The sequence below is a fragment of the Schistocerca serialis genome, chromosome 5 (genome assembly GCF_023864345.2).
Source record: "Schistocerca serialis cubense isolate TAMUIC-IGC-003099 chromosome 5, iqSchSeri2.2, whole genome shotgun sequence".
Taxonomy (NCBI): Eukaryota; Metazoa; Arthropoda; class Insecta; order Orthoptera; family Acrididae; genus Schistocerca; species Schistocerca serialis.
In genome coordinates this window covers 832,684,363-832,705,143 of record NC_064642.1, presented here as the reverse complement: position 1 = coordinate 832,705,143, position 20,781 = coordinate 832,684,363, and the positions used below count along the sequence as shown (strand labels likewise).

Below are 20,781 nucleotides of genomic sequence, written 5' to 3'. Positions count from 1 at the left end.
CCCCCTACAGTATGGGCATTGACACTTTATATTGGTCTGTGTATTGGATCAATACCTATATATTTAATAGGATCACTGCATATGCTCAATGCCTACATGCATACAGTAATTGTTTTCGACGTATCAGAAGAGACAGATGAGGTAAAAATCTTATCGAGTTCTCTATTGGATGAAGTTGGTCGAGCTTTTATAGTTCGTAATTTTTCTGTGTTGGATGATACAGAATAACGATGACAGAATGTTGAGGTGACAGATGTGAATGGACCCTGAGCGATGCAGATCTTTCGACCGCAGTACCTATGTGATGTTGATTCTTCCGAATTCTCCGGATAACACCACCGTAATCGTTCCTACTGTCTTTTATAGCCGGCCGGTGTGGCCGTGTGGTTAAAGGCGCTTCAGTCTGGAACCGCGTGACCGCTACGGTCGCAGGTTCGAATCCTGCCTCGGGCATGGATGTGTGTGTTGTCCTTAGGTTAGTTAGGTTTAATTAGTTCTAAGTTCTAGGCGACTGATGACCTCAGAAGTTAAGTCGCATAGTGCTCAGAGCCATTTTGTCTTTTATACTACGTGGTGTTGCAAAAGCGTTGTTCGTTTGGTGCTGACCTCACATATCGTATACGGTCGGCAGATGTATGACAACACGTTTCCATTTCCACCAAATGGGCAAAACACGGGCCTGTCCCACTAACTCCGCTTAGCCTGTTTTTTACGCGGGTTGCAGAATATGGTAGGCATAGCTCTCCGACATCTGCTCAGTTCCAACTTAAATTGGAATATCACATGTGCAAAACTACATGGATAGCAGGGTAGAGTCTGAGGGGAGCAGTTGCAAGATGCATAGGGACTATCTAATACCACGTTGAAATGTTATTGTAACAGACAGGTTCGAAAAACGTGACTCGTTTCAAGATATGGGAGAGCCACGAATATGTTTCACCAGTGGCTGTAATCATTAAAAGGTTCTCCATAGGATTCAACGCAGGTATGTGGTTGAATGGAAAGAATTTACTCCAACTCCCAGACATCATTTCTACCAGGAAGTGTAGCAGTGTGGATCTGGAAAGTCTGTGTACATTTCGTAGGACCTCAATCAGCTGCCCATCTACTGTATGTGTCCATTCACAATCAACCGTCGTCTGTAACCCAGTGGATATATCGCAGAACTTCTGACATGGCATCGAGACAGAACGCATTACAAATACGAGAGAAATATCTAGCGGTGACATGAGGGAGTTGCAAATACTGGCTTCATAGCACGTTCCTTAGCCGAATCACTTTCCAAGATTTTATTACGAGCTTACTCCGTCGGCGACATACAACCACACTTTCGGTCTGTTAACAGTCTCTCCGGCGATCATCGGCTATATTCAGCGTTGCGGTATTTGTGTGGAGGAACCCCTTCATTCGGAGGTAATGCCATACCTCGACTTATAAGGCTTGTATAGTCTCTAACATGGGTATCGTTAGCGATACTTGTGAGCAGCTGTAGAACCAAGACCGACTGTGACAGTAACGTGGTCGTTGCGATCATGTTTTTAACACCTAGCGGCTTGTAAGACGATTACCTCTCTCTTTCTAAGACTCAGTGATACCAATCGACAGAAGAACGTATGACACGTGTCTACCTATTTTCCCCTCAGTATTGGTTCGTATAGCCTCAGTATTGGTTCGTATAGCCAGCATTCAATATACTTCGTAGTAAGGGCTGTATGATAGATTCGCCTTGAACATGAGGTTTATGAGGCGTAAGTGAGTGTGTGTGTGTGTGTGTGTGTGTGTGTGTGTGTGTGTGTGTGTGTGTGTTTCCCGAAGTGTGGAAAGAAAAATGGATATGACCTGCCGTAAGGGAACGTATATATTTGAGCGGAAAACTGCGACAGCCGCAAACTGAATGAAAGTTTTTTATTTTACATTGAAATTATGTCAAATCACAAGACTGGTACTCGCCATCCGAAAAGGCCTTGGAAGGCCCAGCGGCGTCACAGGATGCCTATACGGAGGGGCAAGTGGTCAACACGGCGCTCTCCCGGCCGTTGTCAGTTTTCGTGACCAGAGCGACTTCTCAGTCGAGTAGCTGCTCACTTCGCCTCACAGGGGCTGAGTGCACCCCGCTCGCCAACAGCGCTCAGCAGACCAGGTGCCAGCCCAGCCCGACAGAGCTCAACTTCTGTGATCCGACGGGAACCGGTGTTACCACTGCGGCAGGGCCGTCCCCATAAGAACGGTGCAGATATTTCTGTTTCCAGAGCCGCAGTCATCAGTGCGGTGTACCTGCGACACATCGCTCACTGTCGAATATCGTCGGAATGAGGCTGCAATCGTAACATCTAATTGTAATATATATGTGGCCGGTTTCCTAGACGATTCTCTCTGTGGGTGTGGAAGTGGCTTGTGGTGGGAACGACTCACGTTTCTGGCTCACGGAAAGAGCTGTCTGAATGGAGAGGCAGTGCAGGAGTATTGCTGACCTACCGTGTCGCCCTAAAGACGACTGAATGGTGACCTAATACGCAGTATGGGTTGGACAGCCTTCGTGATCACAAGTGTTCTTCAGAGAAGATTGAATATGAATGTGTGTTTGCGTTGGAATATTATTCGCTCCCATGCAAAATGTCCAGTTGACTGCTTGTGCACATTTCCTGCCTTTATTTCGTTGGGAGGACATCGATTGTGGTGTGTGTGGTGTGCATCTACCAGGTGAAAAACGAACGGAAGACACGTTTGCCAGTTCTCTAGACATGACAAATACGTCAGTTGACTTTGTAAATAATATTGATGATTTTTAATCTGTTATATCACCGACATCGGTATTATTGAGTGGAATTATCAGTTTCCTCTATTTTCCTCCAGCTTTCCACTAAAGGTCTTCGCAGACCAGATACGTTTCTCATTCTCTGTGGTTTACATTACGTTCCACCTAGCTGCACCTCGCTAAAGTGTCGGGTTTCAAGAGAAATTTCCAGTCCATATTTTCGGCATTACACTGTTCAAGCGATACTGCTGTGCAATCGATATTACTATGTGCGTGATATCGAGAAATATCGCATAAACACTATGATATTCTGGTATACTACGTCAAAATACATATATTCTTGTAATCGCAGAATTTGGAGACGGATGTAGGAAGCGGGGAAGCGAGCAGGTCGGCGTCAGAAACAGTTAAGAATTTGTGACAAGAGGAACCGACCCAGCCTTTTTACAACAGTTTGGAGAGTGACCTCGGTCAGCTGATGTTGCTGTGGTCATGCGGTGGCCAGTGTGTGTGTGTGTGTGTGTGTGTGTGACATTCAAGTTTTCCTCTCGGTAGTTTTAGAGTAGTGTAATTGAATAAGTGACTTTCCGTATTTCATGAAATGTAGGCCACCTCCGCGAGGTTTAGCTGTCAGTATGCTATGCAGATCTGGAATAAATTGTTTTTCAGCTGACAGTCTCACCTGCAGGAAATGACGGACTGTGCTCCCACACCACCAGCAGTAGTTTGGCGGGTTTCACACCGAGAATTGAAGCTTCATTCGACAATAGCAGAGCAGTGTAACTGAGGAGGTGTCTTTTCATATTAACGATGTGTAGATCAATTTTGCAGGGTATAAGTGGCAGTACAATATGGCGATCTGTGCAAAATAGTTTTGCAGGTTAAAGTCTCATTTGCAGAAAAAGTGGTGGACAGTGCTCCCACACTGGCAGCAGCAGCAGCAGTTTGACGGCTAAATTCGGTAAGACCCAATCAGAATGACCCAGTCATTCACGTGACATCCTTTTTGCTGGAGCATAGGAGCCTCTACAGACTGGTTCCAACTAGATGGGGGTGAGGTATCTACGGGAAGTTCTGAGAGTAACGTGATATCTTCCTTGTTCAAGTGTCAGAAGACATGTTGAAGCAGACCATCCATCTCTGGCAAGACGCTGTCCCTCATCTGCCATTGTGGCATTAGGACACCTCCAGACCAGCAGCTGTGAGACACCGAAAATTTAAGCTGTTTTTCCCTTCTGTAGGACAGTGCCTCGAATTCTGTTTACATAATTATTCAGAGGAGGAGGAGGATATTAGTGTTTAACGTCCCGTCGACAATGAGGTCATTAGAGACGGAGCGCAAGCTCGGGGGAGGGAAGGATGGGGAAGGAAATCGGCCGTGCCCTTTCAAAGGAACCATCCCGCCATTTGCCTGAAGCGATTTAGGGAAATCACGGAAAACCTAAATCAGGATGGCCGGAGACGGGATTGAACCGTCGTCCTCCCGAATGCGAGTCCAGTGTGCTAACCACTGCGCCACCTCGCTCGGTAATTATTCAGATTTTCCCATCTGTGCTTAGACAGTGCTCTCATTCCAAACAACAAGAATGCTTTCATAAATAATTGTGTTTCCACAAGCATGCAGAGAGACGTGATGAAGGCTTTTAGTGGTGAGAATACGAGCTAACTTTTACCATTTCTGAGACTTAAGTTGAAAGAAAGACATTATGATTTCCAGGAAGGGGTACACGTGATGGATGTGGTGCATTGTTAAGACCATCTGGAAGAATGCATTCTGTGTTATTCTGGGATATTTCAGTAAGTAGATCCTGTTTGGACAAGAATTTCCATGCAGACAAGCTGAGACATCACACAAGCTCCTACAACAACAAAAGCGACCATTAACTATTCTGTGGCACTTCACGACTTCCGGAAAGGGGTGATATGTAATGGATTGGCTGTCCCCTTAGGATCACTAGCAAGAATGCATCCTGTGTTATTCTGGGATATTTCCATAAACAGTTTCTGAAAGCACTGCAAAAGATTTCTAAAGCGCGTCCAGAGGGACACTTAGCTGTTGTTGACATACATATGAGACGTCAGTACACAACTGGCAGCCTTTCAGCTGCATCCTTTTAGCTGCACTTGCAAGGGTGTGTCACCAGGCTAACATCTCCCTCAGCAATTATTAGGCGGCGCTGAACCTGCAGGTGCAGAGGCGACTTGTCAGCGCACGAGTACTTGTGAAGGTGTGTGAGACCAGATGCGTCTTGTATGTGGGACAGGCTGGACCGGTCTGCACACCCATCACATCTTTCTGCCTTGGACCTCTGTAGGAAACAGATCGCTGATACGTCGCGGTTGAATTTATTACCGATGGTTCGAAACCATTTTTACATGCAATGAGTGAGTGTGCATTGCATTATTTCGGCTGTTTAAGCTTTGTGAGTATGTTTTCAGAGCGTTTAAGTGCATTATTTCGACATAGTGAACGTGTACTGCATTATTTTGTGAACTTGTCTGTAGGCCCTGCAATACATTATGTCAACAGTTTACGATTAGTGAGTGTGTTTGCAGAGCATTTTACACGTATTATTTTGACAATTTAGGAATTGTTTGCGTGTCTGTACATGTGTGTACTGCATTATTTTGGTAATTTACTTGTAGTTTGCAGATCTGTAGGCCCAAGCACATCAGGGTGAGCGTTTTGTACCAGCATTATATATAAACTACATGAAATCCATTCCTAAATAAATTGTTTCAACTTCCCACTAAAAATAAATGAAGTACACTCCATCTCCAGCAGTTGGACACAGACTTAGCCACTCTCCCGCCATTTTTCCCCATACCGCCATCTTGGATTATGTCATAGGAGGGACAACAGCACCCTCTGGTGGTGGTACAGTGTACTAGGTCAGTTGTATTCTGGACCTCACGCTGAACACACTGGTTGGAGCTACCGCCTATGGTGACTCAAATTGTTTAAATAATCCATCCTATCCAGCAGCCCAGCACAGACAGACATTTTCCTGCCAATTCCAAGGGAAAGGTGGTTGTTGGATGACTTAGGTTAGAGGAGTTATCCAACTTACATTTTTTCCCTGCATTTGTTTCCCACCAAAATTTTCCCGCCATTTTATTGAGGAGGGGAGGGGGTGTTATGTTTGTGGAGCTCACTCTATCTATTTTCCCGCAAAAATTTGAACTTCCCTCCACGACAGCATTGCGACATTGCCACATCTATCGCTGCCATCTTGGATTCGCGATCTTGAATAAATTTGGCAACACTGCAAAGTGGGCTGACGCTCTTTGTGTCACTAATGATGTGTACTGTGTGCATATTCAAGCTGCCTTTCAGAGTCCTGGTCGCTCTCATCGCTGACGTGTTATGGAAGTATAGCACGGTCCTAAGCTACATGGAAAAGGATTGGAACAATTTTGAAACCTATCACACACTCAAAATTATCCAATAGGTACGCATTGAAATCCGCAAACATGTGCCGTCACAGGTGTTTTTTGGTGGTTGTCAAACCATCGTTGTTTATGACAGACAATTGCTGTCGTGTGCCAGCTATGGACAGAAAGGCCAAATCTGATCAAACAGCCTCCAATGGCACCTTGTCCACATGCCATGTGTGGAAACAGTACAGACAGCAGTGCCAACTCCATTACCACTTACATACATAAAGGTGGTGAGGCTCGTGTGCACAGATGTTGCTACCTCGATGCAGCCCCATGTAACCGTGAGGTCAGCCATACAATGAGAGACCCTTGCAGGACACAATGCCTGCCAACTGCACCATCATCATTGTACCAGGGGCGTCAGTTGCGGACACCAGCCACATGGCCAAAGGTGCTGACCCTGGTGCTTTGATGGGTGTACACACACGGTCCCGGAAACAATGGTCACCGAAGCATCATAAGAAATGCATTGTCTCAAAGGAAGATGACCAACAGAGCAAAGACAGGGAGCAAGCTGCCAACGCTGTTCCTGACTCGTAATTGCCAACAGAGTCTGCTGGTACTGCCTCAAGGCAGGTATTGGATGTGACAGAAAGGATGATAGCCTCACCCACCGCAGATGTCCCCGTGGCCGACGCCCCTTTGTACACAGACCAGAGTTTGCTGGTACTGCCTCAAAGCAAGCATTGGATGTGACAGAAAGGATGATGGCCTTGCCCACCGCAGATGTCCCCATGGCCGACGCCCCTCTGGACACAGACCAGAAGATGGACACCATTGCCTGTGATGACTCGCTGTCACCAACACCTTCCTTGGTTGGTGACCGGGCTGTTGAAATGGAAGCAGAAGATGCACAAGATGCCCCTGATGCTCCTCCGCCACATGGGATGGGTGCTCCACTTCGGGAGAACGACCACATTAAATGTGCCTGTCACAAGGGTGGGTAGCCAAGTGGCCCCGTTACCACTGAGGGGCCACCATTTACATCTGAATGCTCCGTGTTAAGATTTCCCAATCCTACTGTGTTGCTACAATCAGCGTCAATGGCATACACTTTGTCATCGAAATGTGCATGTTCCATGACATGCTCTAGGCAGTGGACCTGGATATCGGCCTCCTCCAAGAAGGCCACTCAGAGCTGCAACTGAACATTTACAGGTACACAGCTTACAGCATTCCATCTAGAGACGATACTGGTGGAAATGCCATCCTCTTACATGACACTGTATATCAAGTATCTGCCATCTGCACGAGGCCTTGCCATTATGGTGGGAGCAGTCTGTATTGTCAATGTATACATATCCAGTGGGCGTCTCACTGCAGTGGAAGGATCACTCTTTATTACAAAGAAATTTCTCCACTTCTGAATCGAAACACAGAACACTACGTCGTAGGCGGCGACTTTAATAGTGTCCTGGATCCAGATGACCAAACACCCCACTACTCTACCTGCCCAGCACTACAAGCACCCATGTGGAATATGTGACATGTAGCATCTCCTCCATGGGGATTGCCATAGCTATACATACTTCACCTAGCACTCCGCCAGCAGCCTCGGTTGGTTCTATGTCTCCCGAGGACTCCGAGCAGCAACAAGGGGCAAGGGGCAAGGGGCAAGGGACGACAGCGTCCACTAACTATCTGGCTTACATCTGTTCAGTCACGCTCCCCTGTCAATGCACATTCCAAAACTGTGGTCCATGGATACTGACTGTTTCCTACCTACACAATGATGCATGTTGGCGGAAGATTGCTGCTATGTGGGATCACTGCTTCTGGAGCTTGCACATGCATCCTTCCACCTTACACTGGTGGCTCGACTGCATCAAGCAGGTCCTCTGATGGATGCTCATGGGATACGGTTGTGCCAGAGCGTGCTGGCGTTGGGAGATGACGGAATTCTACTACACAGCACTGAGGGAACGAATGACACAGCCGTCATTACGAGACCGGCAGACAGGGGTTAATCATCTCAAAGCTCAAATCCTCTGTCTCACCACAGAACAGCTTAATGGGACCTGAACGCCTACCGAAATGACATCCATTTATCACGTCACCAGAGAGAGACACCACCGCACACGCCGGCTTGTAACATCAGTCGAGACAGCAGCGGGTGGACGCATCATCACTCAGTGTGCCATCGCTACAGCATTCGTCCAGCATTACAGAAAGTTTTATGCCAAGGACCCCCGGACCTTCCGCGAGTATAAAGGCATCCTTCGCGGTCTTCCTGTCCCCAGAGTGGTGACCCAGGATGACGTTCTGCTGGCTCCCATAACAGCTGAATGCTTGACGGTGGCCACGGCTCGCGACAGCCTGAACAAATCACTGGGATCACACGGCTTACTGAACGAAGTCTATCGCGGCTTCAGTCCCCTGATGGGAGCTCAGTGGATTCAAATATTTCGAGACCTCCTCCCGAAGATTTTACCTCCCCCACAGATTTCCTCGAAGGCATTATGTTACCGGTTCCAAAACCGAGCGGTTCTCACCGTTGTCACGACTATCGTCCTCTTAGGCTGCTGAACGCGGACTATAAATTTTTCACCCGAATCCTTTACACACGTCTTCACTCCTCAATTGGATACGTAATCAGTCATGAGCAGCCACGTTTAGGCGACAATGACAACATGCATAAGGCACTTGGCGCCTATCGCGACGTCATGGAGCGGGGGCGGCTTGCCACCTCCGCGGTGCCCTCGTCGCCATCGATATTGATCGCATCGATCACGGTTTGTTTCGCGCCTTGCGCGAACACGTGGGCCTCTTGCAGGCGTCGGCAAGAGTTTAATCCACGGGGCGCGCTCCCAGATTATGATAAGTGGTCACCAGACCAAACATATCACTCTCGGACAGTCGATGCGACAGGGATATCCTTTTATCAGGAGTCTTATTCGCGGCGGCCCTCGAACCCGCACTGCATGGCCTTCGCCAACGGCTGGAAGACACTTGAATATGAGATGTGACATACCGGTGTGGTGCCTTCACTGAAGACGCGATGCTCTTGGCGCGGTCGGCCGACGAAATCCGAGCGACGCTTCAGTGGTTGTGTCGCACGGCGCGGTATCAGCCGGCGTCGTCAACAAGCGCAAGACGACGTACACGGATGTCAGGAAAAGTGTTCTCCGCCTGACAGCGATCCCCTTCCAGAAGCATCCCACACTGCCCACGCTGGGAGTGCAGTTCTCCAGAACAGCTCGCCGAACTGCGGCGCCCACATAGCGCCGGATACTACAGCGGACAAGTGCGCTCCTCCACGACAGCAAATTCCACAGCACGTACGTAGTTCGTCGGTCGCGCTACGTCAACACTGACCGACCGTCCTAACTTAATTATTTTTCACACTTTCTCTGTCACTATGGTCCATAGTTTCCAGGCAGTGTACGAACAATTTGTGAGCGCAGGTCACACATTCAAAGTGCGCTACACTGTTCTAACGAGGCCTCCGCTGGCGGAAGGCTGCAGTTGACTCGTGTCCACAACTGTGCGTGGGCGTTATACGTGCGGACCGCGACCAGCACCAGCTCGAAGGGAACGCTGCCTCAGATCGTCACTCCACAAGATATTCGACGGCCGCTCGCCGTGGGACACACAGCTCTGTCTCCCGCCCACATTATAGAATTCCTGGTCGAGCTGAGCTACACGATCGAGCGTTTACCGGTGACGAGGCCGTCGACGACTAGGGACTATTACCGCATCAATCGAGCACGACCATTCCGCAACAACGTCAAACAGCACCCGCTGGACCAGGGTGTGCGGGCCGCCCACACCCCACACCTGCCCACACTCGCTCGTCCCTTGTGGTACAGGGCGGTGGACGGCAAATTAGCCACACGCCAGCGTCTCAACACTATCCATCTTACGGACGACCTCTTGTGCCCGCACTGCGCAGTCGTCGATTCACACGGGCACCGCTCGACATGTGCTGCGATTGGCAGCTGATCGGATCTCGTGCAATGTATGCTGCCGCTCGTGTTACGACGACAGCCAGACTGAATCGCGCCGGACGAACTCCGACCTTCCCACCGCCGGAACGAACGCCGTCAGAGGCTGAAGGGCACGGAGCTGTACTACATTTTGCAACCTGACCCCGAAAACGCTGTCCAGTTGTGGTTCCACCTGACGACGGGTCGTGAGGCGTCTTGCTGCTATGTGTTATATTGGACACGACAGTCTAATCATTGAGATGGATTATTCGAGGGGCGCTCCGAGTACTAGAAGACACACTTGAAGACGATTCAATGAACACGATTGATCCTCCATTAATTTGCGGGTAGATGATTCGGAAGCTTCTGCTGGCGGTAGTAGGATGCGATTTAAAAAAGAAAAAAGCCACCATATTTACTACAAAAAAACTAGATAAATTTGTTCAAATAAAGCTGTCTCGATTCTCTAAGACCGGTTTTCTTCCTTGGCTCACAGAGGGCGGGAATGAGGTACTGGACAGGCCTCGGAATGCGAAAAAAAACAAGTGGTGACGGTGTTGGACTCTCAAGTGGGTGATCCGTGTTCAGGACTCCGTCGTGCCAGTTAGTTTTTATTTTATTTTCACAACAATATGAACTGTCCGTGCAATCATTGAAATGTTTGTTCTCTTTTTGTAGCCTCGGTAATTGTCATACTATACAGTGGTTATAGAGTATGATCACGTTACCGTCGCATGTAAACGTGATGAATACTGAGAGCAGGCCAGATGCGACGTAGACGTCCCACAGATGTGAAAACTACAAATACACGGGTCTCAACTATGTCCCAACAAAGAAATTCAAAACTTCCAGAACAGAAAGCGACTTAAAAAATGTTAAAAACTCATTTATTGAGAGAGCACAGGGAAACTGCGTTACTTTCAAACTATTGCATTCATTTTTTGCAGCTTATGTGGCAAACTATTGTGTTTCCATCATTTCGTTGGGAGTGATTACATTCATTCGAACACCTAAATAGTGCAAGGATACGTACCTCACTTAACAGGCATCCAAATTAGTTGCGTCGTTAGGAGATTACATCATACGATGTACGTGCTGTCACAAATGCCGTACACATTGCACCAGACGTGTTTTGGGCGCGCCTTGTCGTCAGACGTTTGCGGCTGCCATTCGAAAGCCAGTTCCTTTCGGCTGCTAACAGAGAAGTTGTGCAGAATCAACCGTCATTATAGCCATTGTAGGACGCTACACTAAGACTCAGACAGAAGTTTGAATTTAAAAAGTGAGGTTCGAACACGACTCAACCGCATGGCAATGACCCCTTTTCTTCGGTATGGTTCGATGCGTTTGGTCTGCGTGGACGGCACAAGACATCCGTTCAATTTGATCGTTGATTCCTTTACTCAGTTTTTTGTTGCAGAGGGCAACAGCCACGACGCCGCTGCTACGTCAAATTGCCCCATATTGCACTTCTCCTCCTTGGACCGATGACTGTTTCCTTTTCTTTTTGCTTTTTTTTTCACACGTCAGTACAACTTCTTCCTGTTTTGAAGGTCAATCTGTGTTCTTGACGGGAAGTCCACTGGGCCTTCTTACCACTGAATCTGACGGGGGGAGCGCCGGGGAGTTCCCCTATGAGGCGAGGGTCGCCTCCCTACGAGGAACCGCTGAGTTCCGTGCGTATCCACCCAGCCTGGGCAGCGGGCGGTGAAGCCAGCCTGCACAGCGCTCTTTGCTCTGGACGCCGAGTCTGGAGGAGTTCGGTGGTGGCGGCTGCGACTGGAGATTTGGTGAGCCCGGTTTTCCTGCTTGCCTCTGTTGTTGATGGGCTACATTTACGACTCTCCATTCGGGTGATTCTAGTACTAACAAATACGCCGAAGTGACAAAAGTAATGGGTCAGCGATATGCACATATACAAAGGTGGTGGTAATATGGCGTACGCTAAGTATAAAAGAGCAGTGCGTAGGAGGATCGGTGATCAGTACTCAGGCGATTCACGTGGGCAGGTGTTTACAGCGTGATTATGGCCGCACCACGGGTGTTAATAGACTATGAATCTGAAATGGTAGTTGGTGCTGGACCCATGGGACATTTCCTTTTGGGAAATCATTAGGAAATTCAGTACTCCGAGATCCACGGTGTCAAGAGTGTACCGAGGATACCAAGTTTCAGGTATTACATCTCGCCATGGGCAAAGCAGTGGCCGGTGGCCTTAACTTAACCGAGAGCAACGGCGTTTGTGGAGTATTGTAGCAGACAAGCAACACTGGGTGAAATAACCGCAGGAATCAATGTGGGACGAACGAGTAACGGATCCGCTACGGCAGTGCGTGGAAATTCGGCGTTAATGAGCTCTAGAAGCAGACAACCCACGCGAGTGCCTTTGCTAAAAGTACGACATCGTCTGTAGCGCCTCTCCTGGACTCGTTACTATATTGGTTAGATCCTAGACGACTGGAAAACCTAGTGGTCGTGAGATGAGTCCCGCTTCCAGCTGGTAACAGCTGCTGGTAGCCTTCCAGTGTGGCACAGACCTCACGAAGCCAAGTTGTCGCCGTCCGAAGTGGCCGTGCGGTTAAAGGCGCTGCAGTCTGGAACTGCAAGACCGCTACGGTCGCAGGTTCGAATCCTGCCTCGGGCATGGATGTTTGTGATGTCCTTAGGTTAGTTAGGTTTAACTAGTTCTGAGTTCTAGAGGACTAATGACCTCAGCAGTTGAGTCCCATAGTGCTCAGAGCCATTTGAGCCAAGTTGTCAACAAGGCACTGTGCAAAAGCGTTTGGTGGCCCATAATGATGTGGGCTGTGTTTAAATATAATTGACTGGGTCCTCTGGTCCAAGTGAACCGATCGAGAGCATTTGCTGCCGTTCACGGCTTTCACGGCTTTCATGTTCCCAAATAACATGGGAATTTTTATGGATGACAGTGCGCCAGGTCACCGGGCCACAATTTTTCGCGATTGGTTTGAAGAACGTTCTGGACAGTTGGAGCGAATGATTTGGCCATCGAGAGAGCCCGACATGGATCCCGTCGAAAACTGGCGGGACGTAATCGAGAGGTCACTTCGTGCACAAAATCCTGCACCGACAACATTTCGGCAGTTATAGAGGCATCCTGGCTCAATATTTCTGCAGAAGACTTTCAACGACTTGCTGAGTCCGTACCACGTCGAGTTGCTGCAGTGTGCCGAGGTCCGACGCGATTCTAGGAGGCGCCCCCCGACTCTCGTCACCTCAGTGTGTGTCGCACGCTGAACTAATGGCGAGCCACGAACGCTATCCGCTAGTTAGGCACGAAGCATTACAGGGACTCGGAGATCGTTTAGTTCCCGCTGGCTGGAATCTCATTAGCGGATCGTACAATAGTTACTGAATACTATGCGTTATTGTTGTCATTCTCTGCCACACTTTAGATTATTCTATGCTCTACAGGAAGACGTGCATAGAAAATATCAAGTTTCTGTGATTGCTTGAACAAGTCTGATGCGTATTGTGAGTCCCATGTTACTTTTATCCGTTGTTTGACTAATTTGAAATAAAATACAGAGCATCAGTGCAGTATTGTTATTACTCATTTCTGCTCTCCTCTGTAATTTATTTAGTTTTCGTACCTAATGTTGATGTAGAGTTTGTATGACGCCATCTCGAGAACGCCTGTTACTCAAGTCCCCATTTGTCTTTTCATTGATTAGGCCTATAGATATAAAATAGGTCATATACAGTTCTTCCAGGTTATTCGTAAGAAATGTCCCGCTCCTTTGCATGCATAACTTCCATGTTGTGAAAGATAAGTTCAGGGTCTGGCGCCGGAATCGATACTTTCTATTTCAGATCATCATCATCATCAATCAGCATCATCATCATTTCCCCTTTCGTTTTGTAGTTCTGAGGAATTCTGTTATGTTACCTGCCAATCCCATTAGGTGTTGTTCCCAAATGTCACTACATGTTTGAATTTTTTCATTCATGCTGAAAATATTTAATTCTGTTCTAATATCTTTGTTTCTAATCATATCTTCTTGTGCAGCCGTTCGTCTTTCTTAGGAACCTCAACTCTGCTGTTTGAATTTCCTTTTCTTTCTTTTTTTGTGGTAACCCATGTTTCGCTTCCATAGCATAACACAGGAACCGCTAATACTTCATAGAATTTTATGATGATTTCTTTTTTTACTTTGTGGTCCAATTTCTGATAATGGTACTACAGACAGCTTGGAACTTGTTTATTTTATTGTCAATATCAGGGTTCAAATCAAAACCTATAGCGCAGCCTACATAAGAGATTTGAGACACTTGTTCTATAACTAAAGTTTTTCATCTAATTGGATATTTCTTTCGGAATGCAATTATTTTGTTTCGTTGATAGAAACTTCTTGCAAATTTCGTTCAGCTCGTGTATTGACCTTTGAAGATCATCTTCATTCTTTTGAAAATAACGATGTTCAGGTATTCTTCATTTGTTATCTTAATTCTTTGTTTACTTTACAAATCCATTTAAGGAGAATGAAGTCGATGAAAAGATTAAATTCTCTGTGTTTTTCTATTACTTTTTGTGTATAAACACGCCGTCTGTACATGAACGACGTGATCTAGATCCATTTTGTCCTTCAGAAACAATATCTTCTGTGATATTCTTCATGCAGTCATTCATTATCTTTGAGTACAGTTTGTAGGCAGTGTTTAGAAGTCTTACGCCACGACAGTTCTTACAGTCATCACGTTTCCCTTTTGGAAAAGAGATTGCTGTGGCAGACAGTCTGTACATTACGTATCCACGCAAGAATTTGCGCTGAACATGACCGTGATGCCTTCAGCTTGTTGCAGAAGTACATGCAGATTTTTCCTTGAACCACATTATTACTCAACTGTTTTGGTGAGGTATTGGCAGCTATAGGCCATTCTTAAATTAACGTGATGTGATTACATTCGAGGGCAAACAGACAATTGCACTGCGTTTGTCTGCAAGTTGACCACACTTATACTCTGTAATTCTGATATGATTTTAAGAGAGATTTTCGCACTGCTTGTTGTTCAGATATGCCTGCCAATTACTGGTTGTGCAGTTGCCTGTAAGAGTGTTATGCTGTGATTATTTCTTTCGATTAATTGTGAAATTAGAATGCGTTACAACATTGACTTTTACTCCAGGACAATCTGATTGCCATCACCAAGCCCTCGACGGATCCTATGGTCCCTACTAACAACAAGCCCATTAGCCTTCTGAATAACATGGTAAACGTTCTATAATCTCTGATCCTCCACCGTATTCCCCAGCCTTTGGTGACGGCCGGGACAACCTGTCCGGTAGAGTTCGGATTCTCTTCCCACCAGTCAGCCAAACTCCAAGTTCTTAGGATCACAGAACATGTCAGCAAGGGCTTTAACTCCATCATGTCGAAGCCAGTGGTTTTCCTGGACCTGCAAAACGCGTACGACAATATTTGGCAGGACAATGGTGTGTAAAAAATGCTTGCGCAGACAACCATTCCCGACGTCTATGTCTAGATCGTGGATAATTGCCTCCACGATAGAACCTTCTAGGTTACTTAGCAAGGAAAACGCACAAGCATACGTCACATGTCGATGGGTACGCCTCAAGGCTCTGTGATGTCTCCCATCCTCTTTATATTACCGATATACCGGTCATCCCACACCGCCACCTAGCGCAATACGCCGATGATATGAGGCTCTGTACGACCCGCCGCAATACGGACCAGCTCATTGCTCGTCTTCAGTGGCAGGTGTACGCAATAGCACCGGGTGTCGTCGAAACAAGATTGGCCTGAATTCTGCCAAGACTACGGCAGTCTACCTCACCAGAAGGCGCCCAGTCCTTCGCCACAACATCACTATTGCAGGCGTCCGTGTCCTATGGTCCACCGATACCAAATATCCAGGTGTCTGGATGCATAACAAACGGCTTTTCTATCGACATGCAGAATATGTCACCAAAAAGGACAGAAGTTGATAAAAGCGCTGTACTCAATGTTCAACAGCAGGGAGCTGAACCTAAAAACCAAGCTCCGACTGTACCGGATGGTTGTCCACCCTTCCCTAACCTATGGCCCCACTGTGTGTGCCACGTTTAGTGCTTCCCGGTTGCAGGTCCTCCAGCGCCTGCAGAAGAACGTGCTTCGGTGGAGGCTGCATGCCCTCCGCTCCCGTGGCTAGTTACCCTCCACGAGGAATCAAATATGGTAACTCGAAGACGTCCATTCTCTATGACAAAGTGGGTGCCCCGTGTGAGACGGTCACTGGCTTACATTGGCTCCACGACTCCCCAGCACTGGCACCGCCACCCTGTTCCTCTCAGCATCCTTGAGGAATCACATACAGAATATGGCTAACGATAGCCCAGTTACGGCCACTAATAAAGTGTCAGTCTTGATACGACCACTCGATATGTGGCGACCATCATACTACCATCAGCATCAAAAATGGTTCAAATGGCTCTGAGCACTATGGGACTAAACTTCTGAGGTCATCAGTCCCCTAGAACTTAGAACTACTTAAACCTAACTAACCTAGGGACAGCACACACATCCATGCCCGAGGCAGGATTCGAACCTGCGACCGTAGCGCCCAGAACCGCTCGCCCATCCCGGCCGGCCATCAGTATCAGTAGCTGTGTATTTGTGATACCTATTGGCGGAGGGTGGTATGGGACTTCAAGTGCCACCGCCACACCTGGAATGACATGGTAGGAGAGAACAAATTTACCCTTACACGAAGACAGGAAGATCGAGACTCACCGGTGACGCTGTACCCCAACCTACCACAAAAAAGAGCCCCGACTGTCAGTAGCTTTACTACTGACGACGATGGCGGGGCTAGCCATCGAAAAGTCAAAAATTTTATTCGAATTGAGGCATCTTCAAAACCAAGAAAATTTTATTCACTCATGCCGCCGAGAAAGACTGTAAGGTCATATGGCCATACAGCCATCCATCGTCCTGCTAGTTTCCACCCAAGTAAAGATCTACAGTGCTGCCCTCTATAACGTCACTGAAACTACTAGGACACAACCATGATAACGATAGTTTTCTCGTTATTTTCTCCCTTACTATCTTATTTATTTATTTTTTTGCGCTGATTCTTCTTTCATATATGATCTTTGAATTTTCTTGGCAGTTAAGCTTTCAATAATCTGAAGATCGTTGTCGAAAGAATATTCTGTACCAAGTATAAGAATTGTTACAGGTTTATAATATAAAAAAAGTTCTTACATTTTAAGGTATATTTGCGTACTTTTGCATGCTATAATGAATGTAGCCAATGATCTTGCCGCAGTGATAACACCGGTTCCCGTCAGATTTCCGCAGTTAAGCGCTGTCGGGCTGGGCTAGCACTTGGATGGGTGACCATCCGGTATGCCGAGCGCTGTTGGCAAGCGGGGTGCACTCAGACCTTGTGAGGCAAACTGAAGAACTGCTTGATCGAGAAGTAGCGGCTCCGGTCTCGGAAACTGACATACGGCCGGGAGAGCGGTGTGCTGACCGCATTCCCCTCCGTATCCGCAACCAGTGACACCTGTGGGCCGAGGATGACACGGCGGCCCGGCGTTACCGTTGGGCCTTCCAAGGCCTGTTCGGACGGAGTTTAGTTTCATAATGAATGTATCTGGGGCGAGGTAGTACACTCCAGTGTGGACAGGGCTTCACGCTTCACTTTTTCCGCTATGCGAGCTCCATTGTACGCGTTCTTCATATCTATATAATAGTTTAGCTGAAGACGGACAATAGTTGCTGCGACAAGCTGTTACGTATCCAGTCACATACTCGCATAACGTATTTCATTTACGATATTTTGCCGGCTGATAAGTTTAAGGGATGTAATATATGAGTAATTCTAATTATGTGACACTCATATCTAGGTTTCAAGATGGCAGATACTGGCTGAAATCGGTTATCGGATAGACAAAAGAACTGTGATCAAGATTGTAGTGTTCTGGCGGTTAGAATACACATATCACTACCGTGTCTCTACGTCACTGTAATCCCGTCTTTCAGAACGCCTGTATATTTTGTACTTGGCATTCGCAATTAAAGTTTACAGGGCTGAAATTAATACTGGCCAGGAATATAATTCATGCGCCTTAAGGTAGGGAACCAAATAACAACTTGTGCCCCTGGTGCAGATAATGTAATTTGGGTTGCCTATGTTAAAGCGAAAGCGGTCGATGTGTTTTTCTGTTTGAGCAGTAAAATAACTGCTGATGGTCGAAGAACAAAGGATATAAATTGTAAACTGGCACTGGCTACAAAAATGTTTCTGAAGAAAATAAATTTGTTAACATCAAAAATAGATTTAAGTGTTAGGAAGTCTTTCCCGCTGCGCGGGATTAGACTAACGGTCTGGAGCGATGCAGTCCTGGACTGTGCGGCTGGTCCCGGCGGAGGTTCGAGTCCTCCCTCGGGCATGGGTGTGTGTGTGTGTGTTTGTCCTTAGGATAATTTAGGTTAAGCAGTGTGTAAGCTTAGGGGCTGATGACCTTAGCAGTTAAGTCCCATAAGATTCACACACGTTTGAACATTTTGAATTCTTTACCGAAGGCATTTGTCTGGACTGTAGCCTTCTACTCAAGTGAGACGTGGACGATAAATATTTCAGACAAGAAGAAAATAGAAACTTTTGATATGTGCTGCTACAGAATAAAGTTTAAGATTAGATGGGTAGATCATGTAACTAATGAGGATGAGTTTGGTGAAGTTGGCACCCGAATTTCGAGAAATATATATTTTTCAGAGTTCTTGATAGGTATGCAATAGTTCTAGAGTTATCTGTACAAAAATATTAATAGTTCTGTAGAATTTTGGGATAAAAAATTATGATCACAATTCTGAATACCTGAATATCTGTGAAGTTGGCAGCCGATTGTTGAGAAATTTACATTTTTTTCTTTATAGACATGTTATAGTAAAAACTTTGAATAGCCCCGTAGGGCTTCGGGGGAAAAGTTACGATAACACTTCTGAATAGCTGACTAGTTGCGAAGTTGGTACTCGAATTTCGAGAATTATACGTTTTTTCTCGAGTTCTCGGAAGATATGCTATAATTCTAGAGCCATTTGTACTAAATTTGAATAGTTCTGCAGAATATCGTGAAGAAAACACTAGTAATCGGGAAAATTTTAATGCTGTAATAAATTATTTGTCGATTTGCGAAACTAAAATTGTGATCACTATTCTGAAGAGTTCCCCAGGGGCTGTGCAGAAAACCTTAATGGCATTTTCTCGTGCAGGTAATTGTTTATGAGACAACTGCAGTAATGAGGGACCCATTTTCACTACACAATACGAAATCGTACTAGACTTCTCATGACAGTTCCGATCATAATTCTGATAGCACCCCAAGAGTTTTACCGAGAAATCTAATGAAATTTCTTGTGAAGGTACTTGTGATTGCAATAAATTTCACTAACGTACAGCTTATCGATCGGAATCTGAGCTGCGCTGTCCTAGTTGTGATCGGTGCGCATAGGTATGAGTGTCGACTGCCGTCATGTATCCGACTGGTGACAGCCTCAGCAATGTAACTGTAGTTGCCATTTTTGGTCTACTTATCGCGCTGTATAACAACAACTTTAATTTGATACAATTAAGCACCGGATTCGAAGATAGCTGTCTCTATAATGTGCTTTCGGAAAACCTGTTAGTTCTGTGTTGGACACATACTGGAATTTTCCAACACTTAGCAAGACGTACGCTATTTCTTTTTCTCAGACGCGTCGTACAATTCAGACACCTTTCGTACCTCCATGTGTTGATGGTCGTGGTTGGAGAAAAGGGTCAGGGTACGATTAGTTCGCTTAGAGAGGCAAAAGAATATGACTCACGCGATTACATCAGAGGCGCTTACTGGAGCAGCAGTCATCAGTAGTCGGAAATCATCTCTTAGACGAGAGGATGAGTGCTGTCGTGGAGCCCGCTTACGGTGCTGCAGCTGCCGGAGATTCTCGTGTGGTGAAGAAAACTCTGGTCTAGAATTCTGGATGTGAACAATGATTGCCTCCTTCTCATTACTATGAGGATGTACTTACTGGATGGAAATGGTTACGATCGAAATTTGTGGCAGAACTTGAAAAACAGAAGTGATCGGTTAACAGGACGCGTTGTCGGACATCAAGTAATCACAGTTTATTACTCGAATGAACTGCGAGTGTGTATTTAGTTGGGGGCGGGGCGGGAATAGAAATTGTACAGCTTGTAAGTTGCAATAGAGCATAGAGTAGCATGGGGAGCTGCATCTTCGAGTCTTCGGACTGAACACCGTAAAAACAACAATATATTAAGGTGTACTGAACATTTTCCGGGCCGGTTTCTCCCTTGTTCCTTGTTCGTCAACACTTTTGAATAGCTAGCGTCTCCTAGTGGGGGAGGGGGGGGGGAGGTGCGCGCTGGGGAATGGACGACTCGAATGAAAAGCTGAGCGCCGCCGGTCGTGTGTCAGACGGCAGTTTAGGGCTGTCGATGACGGTGTGGCGCGGCTGGCAGCGAGTCTGCTGCAGCTTGCCGAGAGACGTGAGCGGCCGGGGCCTGCCTGCGGCGCCGGCGTCCTGCATTACTGAGTGACCGCCGAGTGCGGGCGGGCAGCGGCGACGGTTTTAATAAAGACGGCGGCCGACCCTGGCTTTTAGCGAGCGAGTAGTCTCGCGAAGC

The 20,781-nt window shown here is 46.8% G+C and overlaps 1 protein-coding gene and 1 pseudogene across 5 annotated transcripts in view; one reads left to right on the top strand and one right to left on the bottom strand.

Moving 5' to 3' along the window:
* LOC126481546 (neurexin-1) overlaps positions 1-20,781 on the bottom strand; it is a 2,075,559-nt gene that overhangs the window by 725,129 nt on the left and 1,329,649 nt on the right. The window lies entirely within an intron of this gene.
* LOC126482930 (5S ribosomal RNA) lies at positions 17,394-17,511 on the top strand (annotated as a pseudogene).